Consider the following 11,419-nt stretch of genomic DNA (forward strand, 5'->3'; position numbering starts at 1 on the left):
CAGGTCTTCTGCCCATTTTTGGATTGGGTTGTTTGTTTTTTTAATATTGAGCTGCATGAGCTGTTTATATATTTTGGAGAGTAATCCTTTGTTGATTCATTTGCAAATATTTTCTTCCATTCTGAGGGTTGTCTTTTCATCTTGTTTGTAGTTTCCTTTGCTTGGCAAAAGCTTTTAAGTTTCATTCACAGTTTCAATTTCAGTGCTTGTGACTGGTCTGTTTATATTTTCTGTTTCTTCATGGTTCAGTCTCAGGAGGTTGTGCTTTTCTAAGAATTTGTCCATTTCTTCCAGGTTGTCCATTTTATTGGGATATAGTTGCTTGTAGTAATCTCTCATATCCTTTGTTTTTGTGCAGTGTCAGTTGTTACTTCTTCTTTTTCATTTCTAACTCTATTGATTTCAGTATTCTCCCTTTATTAATGAATCTGGCTAGTGGTTTATCTTCTTAAAAAACCAGCTTAATTTTATTGATCTTAGCTATTGTTTCCTTCATTTCTTTTTCATTTATTTCTGATCTGATCTTTATGATTTCTTTCCTTCTGCGAACTTTGGAGGTTTTTTGTTTTTCTTTTCTCTAATTGCTTTAGGTGTAAGGTTAGGTTGTTTATTTGAGATGTTTCTTGAGGTAGGATTCTAGTGCTATAAACTTCCCTCTTAGAACTGCTTTTGCTGCATCCCATAGGTTTTGGGTCGTCGTGTTTTCATTGTCATTTGTTTCTAGGTATTTTTTGATTTCCTCTGATTTCTTCAGTGATCTCTTGGTTATTAAGTAGTGTATTGTTTGGCCTCTATGTGTCTGTACTTTTTACAGTTTTTTTTCCTGTAATTGATATCTATTCTCATAGTGTTGTGGTCAGAAAAGATACTTGATATGATTTCAATTTTTCTTAAATTTACCAAGGCTTGATATGTGACCCAAGGTATGCTCTATCCTGGAGAAGGTTCCATGAGCACCTGAGAAGAAAGTGTATTTTGTTGCTTTTGGATGGAATGTCTTATAATATCAATTAAGTCCATCTTGTTTAATGTATCATTTAAAGCTTTAGTTTCCTTATTTATTTTCATTTTGGACGATCTGTCCATTGGTGAAAGTGGGGTGTTCAAGTCCCCTACTATGATTGTGTTACTGTCGATTTCCCCTTTTATGGCTGTTAGCATTTGCCTTGAGTGTTGAGGTGCTCCTTTGTTGGGTGCATAAATATTTACAGTTGTTATATCTTATTCTTGGATTGATCCCTTGATCATTATGTAGTGTGCTTTGTCTCTTGGAATAGTCTTTATTTTAAAGTCTGTTTTCTCTGATATGAGAATTGCTACTCCAGCTTTCTTTTGATTTCCATTTGCATGGAATATCTTTTTCCATCCCCTCACTTTCAGTCTGTATGTGTCCCTAGGTCTGAAGTGGGTCTGTTGTAGACAGCATATATATGGGTCTTGTTTCTGTATCCATTCAGCCAGTCTGTGTCTTTTGGTTGGAGCATTTAATCCATTTACATTTAAGGTAGTTATTGATATGTGTGTTCCTATTACCATTTTCTTAATTGTTTTGGGTTTGTTATTGTAGGTCTTTTCCTTGTCTTGTGTTTCCCTTCTAGAGAAATTACTTAAGGATTTGTTGTAAAGCTGGTTTGGTGGTGTTGAATTTCTCTTAGCATTTGCTTGTCTGTAAAGGTTTTAATTTCTCCATCGAATCTGAATGAGATCCTTGCTGGGTAGAGTAATCTTGGTTGTAGGTTTTTCTCGTTCATCACTTTAAATATGTCCTGCCACTCCCTTCTGGCTTGCAGAGTTTCTGCTGAAAGATCAGCTGTTAACCTTATGGGGATTCCCTTGTATGTTATTTGTTGCCTTTCCCTTGCTGCTTTTAATATTTTTTCTTTGTATTTAATTTTTGATAGCTTGATTAATATTTGTCTTGGCATGTTTCTCCTTGGATTTATCCTGTATGGTAGTCTCTGTGCTTTCTGGCCTTGATTGACTCTTTCCTTTCTCATTTTAGGGAAGTTTTCAACTATAATCTCTTCAAATATTTTCTCAGTCCCTTTCTTTTTCTCTTCCTCTGGGACCCCTATAATTCAAATGTTGGTGTGTTTAGTGTTGTCTCAGACGTCTCTGAGACTGTCCTCAATTCTTTTCATTCCTTTTTCTTTATTCTGCTCTGCAGTAGTTATTTCTGCTGTTTTATCTTTCAGGTCATTTATCCGTTCTTCTGCCTCAGTTATTCTGCTATTGATTCCTTCTAGAGAATTTTTAATTTCATTTATTGTGTTGTTTATCATTGTTTGTTTGCTCTTTAGTTCTTCTGGGTTCTTGTTAAACGTTTCTTTCATTTTCTCCATTCTGTTTCTAAGATTTTGGATCATCTTTACTATCATTACTCTGAATTCGTTTTCAGGTAGACTCCCTATATTCTCTTCATTTGTTTTGTCTGGTGGTTTTTTACCTTGGTCCTTCATCTGCTGTGTATTTCTCTGTCTTCTCATTTTGCTTAACTTACTGTGTTTGGGGTCTCCTTTTGGCAGGCTGCAGTTTCGTAGTTTCCATTGTGTTCGGTGTTGGCCCCCAGTCAGTAAGGTTGGTTTAGTGGGTTGTGTAGGCTTCCTGGTGGAGGGGACTGCTGCCTGTGTTCTGGTGGATGAGGCTGGATCTTGTCTTTCTGGTGGGCAGAACTGCGTCTGGTGGTGTGTTTTGGGGTGTCTGTGAACTTATGATTTTAGGCAGCCTGTCTGATAATGGGCAGGGTTGTGCTCTTATCTTGCTAATTGTTTGGCATAGGAGGTCAAGCACTGTAGCTTGCTGGTCGTTGAGTGGAGCTGGGTCTTAGTGTTGAGATGGAGATCTCTGGGAGATCTTGCGCCATTTGATATTATGTGGGGTTGGGAGGTTTCTGGTGGACCAGTGTCCTGAACTCGGCTCTCCCATCTCAGAGACTCAGGCCTGACACCCAGCAAGAGCACCAAGACCCTGTCAGCCGCCTGGCTCAGGAGAAAAGGGAGAAAATAAATAAATAAATAAGCAAATAAATAAATAAATAAATAAAATAACAAAGTTATTAAAATAAAAAATTAAAAAAATATATTTAAAAATAAAAACATTTAAAAGTAGTATAAAAAAAAAGGAAGGAAAGAGAGAGCAACCAAACTAAAAAACAAATTCACCAATGATAACAAGCACTAAAAAGTATACTAAAAAAAAAAAAAAATCGGACAGACAGAACCCTAGGACAAATAGTAAAAGCAAATCTATACAGACAAAATTACACAAAGAAGCATACACATACACACAAAAGGAGAAAAAGGAATAAATATATTTAAAAAAAGGAAGAGAACATCCAAATCAATAAAGAAATCTACCAATGATAATAAGCTCTAAATACTAACCTAAGATAAACATAACACCAGAAACAAATTAGATGCAGAAAGCAAGCCCCAAGTCTACAGTTGCTCCCAAAGTCCACCGCCTCAATTTTGGGATGATTCGTTGTCTCTTCAGGTATTCCACAGTTGCAGGGTCCATCAGTTTGATTGTGGAGATCTAATCCTCTGCTCCTGAGGCTCCATGGAGAGATTTCCCTTTCTCTTCTTTGTTAACACAGCTCCTGGGCTTCAGCTTTGGATTTGACCTCACCTCTGCATGTATGTCACCTGAGGGCATCTCTTCCAGGCCCAGACAGGATGGGGTTAAAGGAGCAGCTGATTAGGGGGCTCTGGCTCACTCAGGCCAGGGGGAGGGAGGGGTACGGAATTTGGGGCGAGTCTGTGGTGGCAGAGGCTGGTGTGACGTTGTAACAGCCTGAAGCATGACATGTGTTCTCCTGGGGAAGTTGTCCCTGGATCATGGGACCCTGGGAGTGGCGGGCTACACAGGCTCTTGGGAGGGGAGGTGTGGATAGTGACCTGTGCTTTCACACAGGCTTCTTGGTGTCTGCAGTAGCAGCCTTAGCATCTCATGCCTGTCTCTGGTGTCTGTGCTGATAGCCACGGCTCCAGCCTGTTTCTGGAGCTCATTTGGGCGGTGCTCTGAGCCCCCTCTCCTCGTGAACCCTGAAACAATGTTCTCTTGCCTCTTAGGCAGTTCCAGACATTTTCCTGGACTCCCTCCCAGCTACCTGTGGCGCACTAGTCCCCTTCAGTCTGTGTTCACGCAGCCAACCTCAGTCCTCTCCCTGAGATCTGACCTCTGAAGCCCGAGCCTCAGCTCTCAGCCACCACCTGCCCCGGCAGGTGAGCAGAGAAGCCTCTCAGGCTGGGGAGTGCTGGTCAGCACCGATCCTCTGTGTGGGAATCTGTCCACTTTGCCCTCTGCAGCCCTATTGCTGCGCTCTCCTCCGTGACTCCAAAGCTTCCCCCCACCCACTCACCGTCTCCACCAGTGAAGGGCCTTCTTAGTGTGTGGAAGCTTTTCCTCCTCCACACCTCCCTCCCAGAGGTGCAGGTCCTGTCCCTATTCTTTTGTCTCTGTTTTTTTTTTCCTTTTGCACTACCCAGGTATGTGGGGAGTTTCTTGCCTTTGGGGAAGTCTGAGGTCTTCTGCCAGGTTCCATAGGTGTTCTGTAGGAGCTGTTCCACATGTAGATGTATTTTTGATGTATTTGTGGGGAGGAAGGTGATCTCCACATCTTACTCCTCTGCCATCTTGAAGCTGTCCCTCTAATTTTTCTTTTACATGTAGCTGTCCAGTTTTCCCAGCACCACTTATTGAAGAGGCTGTCTTTTCTCCATTGTATGTTTTTGCCTTCTTTGTCGTAAATTAGGTGCCCATGTGTGTGGGTGTATCTCTGTGCATTCTATCCTGTACTATTGACTATATTTCTGTTTTTGTGCCCGTATCATACTGTCTTGATTACTGTAGCTTTATGGTATAGTTTGAAGTTGGGTAGCCTGATTCCTCCATTTTTCTTAAGATTGCTTTGGCTATTCGGGGTCTATTGGGTTTCCATATGAATTGTAAAATTTTTTGTTCTAATTCTGTGAAGAATACCATTGGTAGTTTGATAGGGTTTGCATTGAATCTGTAGCTTGCTTTGGGTACATAGTCATTTTCATAATATTGATTTTTCCAACTCAAGAACATGGTATATTTCTCCATCTGTTTTTGTCATCTTTGATTTCTTTCATGAGTGTTTTATAGTTTTCTGAGTACAGGTCTTTCGCCTCCGTAGGCAGGTTTATTCCTAGGTATTTTATCCTTTTTGTTGCAGTGGTAAATGGGAATGTTTCCTTAATTTCTCTTTCTGATTTTTCATTGTTAGTGTATAGGAATGCCAGATTTCTTTGCATTAATTTTGGATCCTGCAACCTTACCAAATGCATTGATTAGTTCTAGTAGTTTTCTGGTGGCATCTTTAGGATTTTCTGTGTATAGTATCATGTCATTGGCAAATAGTGACAGTTTTACTTTTTCTTTTCCAATTTGTATTCCTTTTATTTCCTTTTTTTCTCTGATTGCTGTGGCTAGGACTTCCAAAAGTATGTTGAATAAGAGTGGCAAGAGTAGACATCCTTGTCTTGTTCCTGATATTAGTGGAAATGCTTTCAGCTTTTCACCATTGAGTATGTTGCTTGCTGTGGGTTTGTCATATATGGCCTTTATTATGTTAAGGTAGGTTCCCTCTGTGCCCACTTTTTGGAGAGTTTTTATCTTAAGTGGGTGTTGAATTTTGTCAAAAGCTTTTTCTGCATCTGTTGAGATGATCATATGGTTTTTCTCCTTCAGTTTGTTAATATGGATTATTACATTGATTGATTTGGATATATTGAAGGATCCTTGCATTCCTGGGATAAACGCCACTTGATCATGGTCTATGATCCTTTAATGTGCTGTTGGATTCTGTTTGCTAGTATTTTGTTCAGGATTTTTGCATCTATGTTCATCAGTGATATTAGTCTATAATATTCTTTTTTTGTGATATCTTTTTCTGGTTTTGGTATCAGGGTGATGGTGGCTCCATAGAATGAGTTTGGGAGTGTTTCTCCCTCTGCAATTTTTTGGAAGAGTTTGAGAAGAATAGGTATTAGCTCTTCTCTAAATGTTTGATAGAATTCACCTGTGAAGCCATCTGGTCCTGGACTTTTGTTTGCTGGAAGATTTTTAATTATGGTTTCAATTTCATTACTTGTGATAGGTCTGTTGATATTTTCTAATTCATCCTGGTTCAGTATTGGAAAATTGTACCTTTCCAAGAATTTGTCCATTTTTTCGTGGTTGTCCATTTTATTGGCATATAGTTGTTTGTAGTAGTCTCTTATAATCCTTTGTATTTCTGCAGTGTCAGTTGTGATTTCTCCTTTTTCATTTCTAATCTTGTTGATTTGTGTCCTCTCCCTTTTTTTCTTGATGAGTCTGGCTAAGGGTTTATCAATTTTATCTTCTCAAAGAACCAGCTTTTAGTTTTATTGATCTTTGCTATTGTTTTCCTCATTTCTATTTCATTTATTTCTGCTCTGATCTTTATGATTTCTTTCCTTCTACTCACTTTGAGTTCTTTGTTCTTCTTTCTCTACCTGTTTTAAGTGTAGTGTTAGGTTGTTTGAGATTTTTCTTGTTTTTTGAGGTGAGATTGAATTGCTATAAACTTCCCTCTTAGAACTGGTTTTGCTGTGTGCCATAGGTTTTTGGTTGTCGTGTTTTGATTGTCATTTGTTTCTATGTATTTTTTTATTCTTTGATTTCTTCAGTGATCTCTTGGTTATTTAGTGACACACTGTTTGGCCTCCATGTATTTGGTTTTTTTTACAGTTTTTTCCTGTAATTGATTTCTAGTCTCATAGCTTTGTGGTCAGAAAAGATGCTTGTTACGATTTCAATTTTCTTAAATTTTCCAAGGCTTGATTTGTGACACAAGATGTGATCTATCCTGGAGAATGTTCCATGTGCCCTTGAGAAGAAAGTGTATTCTGCCACTTTTGGGTGGAATGTTCTATAAATATCAATTAGATCTATCTGGTCTATTATGTCATTTAAAGCTTGTGTTTCCTTATTTATTTTCTGTTTGGATGATCTGTCTATTGATGTAAGTGGGTCGTTAAAGTCCCTTACTATTATTGTGTTACTGTCAATTTCTCCTTTGTGGTTGTTAGCATTTGCCTTATGTATTGAGGTGCTCCTATGTTGGGTGCATAAACATTTATAATTGTTATATTTTCTTCTTGGATTGATCCTTTGATCATTATGTAGTGTCCCTCCTTATCTCTTGTAACAGTCTTTATTTTAAAGTCTATTTTATCTGATATGACTAGTGCTATTCCAGCTTTCTTTTGATTTCCATTTGCATGGAATATCTTTTTCCATCCCCTCACTTTCAGTCTGTATGTGTCCCTAGGTCTGAAGTGGGTCTCTTGTAGACAGCATATATATGGGTCTTGTTTTTGTGTCCCTTCAGCTGGTCTGTGTCTTTTGGTTGGGGCATTTAATCCATTTACACTCAAGGTTATTATTGATATGTATGTTCCTATTACCGTTTTCTTAATTGTTTTGGGATTGTTTTTGTGGGTCTTTTTCTTCTCCTGTGTTTCCACCTAGAGAAGTTTCTTCATCATTTGTTGTAAAACTGGTTTGGTGGTGCTGAATACTCTTAGCTTTTGCTTGTCTGAAAAGCTTTTGACTTCTGCATCGAATCTGAATGAGATCCATACTGGGTGCAGGCCAGAAGGGAGTGGCAGGATATACTTAAAGTGTTGGACTGTTTTTAAGAGGAAAATAAACTTGCTTGTTTCTTAAGCCACCGCCCTTTGAGAGAAGTCTCTTTACAATAGCTGCTTAGTCTATGCTGACAAATGCATACTTCATTCGAGTGACTCTCCGGCACACACCTGCTATATAGCTGTTCTAAAGTTGCAAAGTTTATGTATGACTTACTTTTAAAAATACTTAACACAGATTTAATATTACCTTTATGATGTCACTCATGTATTTTGCATTCCTGTCGTGCTCTCTTGAATGTAAATGATTAGGTGACTTAAGATATTAGAATCTTTGCAGTAAACAAATTGAGTACTATACATTCAAAAAGTAGACACAAATGACAATTTAAAACTCATATAGACCACCCACAGTTTTTGTGTTTCATGGAGTCATTCATTTGATGTTGCCTGATCAATATATATGTATGTTTTATTTTTACCACTGGTACCTGTTCATTTGACAGTGAGATAATGTTCACTGAAGAAACTACAAGACATTTACATATCAAATGAACACAGCAGCATTCATTCAGAGTATCGCCTTTCACTAGCATCTTCAAGTGGAAAACCAAGGTAATTGTAGAGTGTAATGTCCTCTTTCTGCTTAATAGCGATTGTCTTAATTATCTGTGCCCTTTCATCTTCATTAGTGTATAGCTAAAACTGTATGTTTTAAATGGTGACTTTATGAGACTATTATATAAGAAACTGAAGCGTTTGGATTAAAAACAAAATCTCAAACTTAATGTAGCTTTGGGATTAAACATATTTTATAGACTAATTATTTTCTAAAATTCTTAACCCACATAAACCATGTGTGATAACTAAACCTAATTCAGGTAATCATAATATTCGATGTAATTAAGTATCATTTGAAATAAATGGGAGTGTTTATATAATTTATTTGTAGAGGTAGTGGCTCTCAAACTTTAGCTAGCATCAGACTCACTAGGCAGATTGAATGACACACTGCTGAGCCCTAACCCCAGAGTTCCTGATTTTGTAGGTCTGGGTGGGGTGCAAGAATTTACATTTCTAACAAGTTCCCAGGTAACCATGATACTGCTTCTGCTGTTCCTCCAACACATGTTGATTAATCACTGATGGTGGTTAGGTATCAAGCTTACAAAAAGTATATACAATACAGATGGCTTCCGATTTACGATATTTTGACTTTACAGTGGTGCAAAAGCAGTATGCATTCAGTAGAAGCCATATGTTTTGAAGTTTGATCTTTGTCCAAGCTTGTGATATGCAGTACAGTACGCTCTTGTGATGCTGGGCAGTGGCAGCGAGCTGCAGCTCCCAGTCAGCTATGTGATCACAAAGGTAAACCATCCTGTACCCATACAACCTTCTGTTTTTCACTTTTAGTACAGTATTCAATAAATTACATGAGATTGTTACTATAAAACAGGCTTTGTGTTAGATGATTTTGCCCACCTGTAGGCTAATTAATGTAAGTGCTCTGAGCACATTTAAGGAAGACTAGGCTAAGCTATGATGTTCAGTGGATTATGTATGTTAAATGCATTTTCAACTTATGATATTTTTCAGGTTAGGATGAGTTGAGACATAATCCCATTATTAAGTCGGGGAAGATCTGTATAACACACACCTGAATCCCATTATGCTGCTTTTACAAATATTAAATGTTTTGTCATTGCTTCAGATTCCCCTCACTTTTTAAGAAATAAAACACTGCAGATGCAGCTATATATGCATACTCCCTCTACCATCTGACTCCCCTTCATTTCTTCCTGAAAAGATAACCACTCTCTAGAATGTGATCATCCCCATGTTAAGCTCTTGCTACATGTATGTATAACCCAAATTAAGGTATTTTGCATGTTTTTAATCGTGTATAAATGATATGACATGTACCTTTTTGGAGTTTACTCTTTATGTTTCTAAGAATTGTGTTTGTTGTGTATTTCATAGTCACACATTTATGACTTTAGCGTAATCTTTAATTACATAAGTATGCCATATTTTTTATCCATTCTTCTACTGATGGGCATTTAGGTTTGTGGCAGGCACTAATGGTTATATAATCAACTGCCATTCCTCATTTACCTCCTTTTTGCTTGCTGTTAGTATGCCCTCCATATGCATAGGAAAGGTGGCTTCTTTCCAGTCTTAAGAGAATGAATGTTGATTTGTCTAAGCCGATCATGGTAATTTCTTCCTTTACCAGTTTTGTTTTGTGTATGTAGTACAGCCCTGATGAAAGATATGTTAAGTGACATCTGAGAGGAACTTTCAGGAAAGATTTTTCTCCCTGGATGAAAAGAAAAAGATAAACCTTCCGGCTTTGGATGTGGTTGTGCAAGGATGGAGTGGTTGTAGCAACAGCAGTTTCTTGAGATTCTGAGGAGAAAGATCTGAGGATGAGAGAGTTTGGGTTTTTGCTTGTGTAATTGTCCTGAAACCACCATTTTCCCCAACTTTTTTAATGTGAAATTTTCCTCTTTGTTTTAACCACTTTTAGTTGAGTATTCTGTTATTTACAAGATAGTTAACATTAAAAAAAAATTCAACAATACTGCGATAAAGATTCTTGAATTTGTCTCCTGTGCATAGTGTAAGAGTTTCTCTAGGGTAGATAGATAGATAAAAGTGGAATTTTGGCTCTGTGGAGTGTATTCATATTCATCTTCAGTAAATGTCAGATTGCTTCCCAAAATGGTTGCACCAATTTATACCCCCACCAGCAGTGTAAGGTATTTTCTATTTCTTTACATTAGATTTTTGCTTAACACCTGGTATTTTCAGATATTAATTTTTGCCTCTTAATGTCTTGGTGTATTATCCAGATTATTAGTGATCATGTCGCTGCTTAACCATCTGTCCTGTTTATAACCTTTGTATAGTTCTTTATGCAATATTGGAGTTTTCTATATTTATATATATATATGTTTTATATGTTCTGAATACTGATCTTTTACATGCATTGTTTATATATACACACTGCAAATATCTTTTAGTGTATAGCTTGTCATAAACTTTGTTTTATTGTAGAGTAATACTTAAAGAATTTAGTTTAATTAAATTAATCAAAATTTCCTTTTAAGGTTTGTGCTTTTTGCATCTTACCTAAAATTTAGTTTAATTAATTTATCTAAAATTTCCTTTTAAGGTTTGTGCTTTTTTTGTCTTTCCCTAGCCTAAAGTCATGATAGCCTCCTATATTTTATTCTAAAAGTTAAGAATTTTTTTGTTTTTCACATTGGGTTTTTAATCCTCTTGGAATTGACATTTGTGTATGGTGTGAGGGAGAACTATTTTTTCACAATCAATATTATTGATTCTTTTTCTGAATTCTGTTCTGTTTCTTTGGTCTATCTGTATGGCCGTCTGCCAGTTCTGTTATTTTAGTTATATAACTTTATAAAAAGAAGTCTTTATCACCTTGCTAATTTTCTGAACTGTTTTGGTTGTCCTTGGGTTTTTGCTCATCCATATGAATTTTTAGATTAGCTTATGCAGTCTCACCAAAAGCAGACAGCTTCCAGGATTTTGACTGACACTGAATTAGATTTGCATATACACTTGGGAAGACTTTATTTTTTATTTATTTATTTTTACCATCTTTATTGGAGTATAACTGTTTTACAATGGTGTGTTAGTTTCTGCTTTACAACAAAGTGAATCAGTTATACATATACATATGTTCCCATATCTCTTCCCTCTTGCGTCTCCCTCCCTCCCACCTTCCCTATCCCACCCCTCTA

The 11,419-nt window shown here is 37.1% G+C and overlaps 1 protein-coding gene across 4 annotated transcripts in view; it reads left to right on the forward strand.

Annotated features, from left to right (window-relative positions):
* Positions 1 to 11,419, forward strand: part of SLC39A10 (solute carrier family 39 member 10) — a 111,141-nt gene that overhangs the window by 55,062 nt on the left and 44,660 nt on the right. For 2 of the 4 annotated variants that reach the window (XM_007115955.4, XM_007115957.4), the window contains one exon: positions 8,150 to 8,258. The exons of 1 other annotated variant lie outside the window; for it this stretch is intronic. The gene's annotated coding sequence lies outside the window, so the exon portion shown is untranslated. Of the gene's footprint in view, positions 1 to 8,149; positions 8,259 to 9,443; positions 9,504 to 11,419 lie in introns of those variants that run through there. One more of the 4 variants, XM_028480333.2, reaches the window with a different exon arrangement.

Source organism: Physeter macrocephalus, chromosome 2 (genome assembly GCF_002837175.3).
Source record: "Physeter macrocephalus isolate SW-GA chromosome 2, ASM283717v5, whole genome shotgun sequence".
In the NCBI taxonomy this organism is placed as follows: Eukaryota; Metazoa; Chordata; class Mammalia; order Artiodactyla; family Physeteridae; genus Physeter; species Physeter macrocephalus.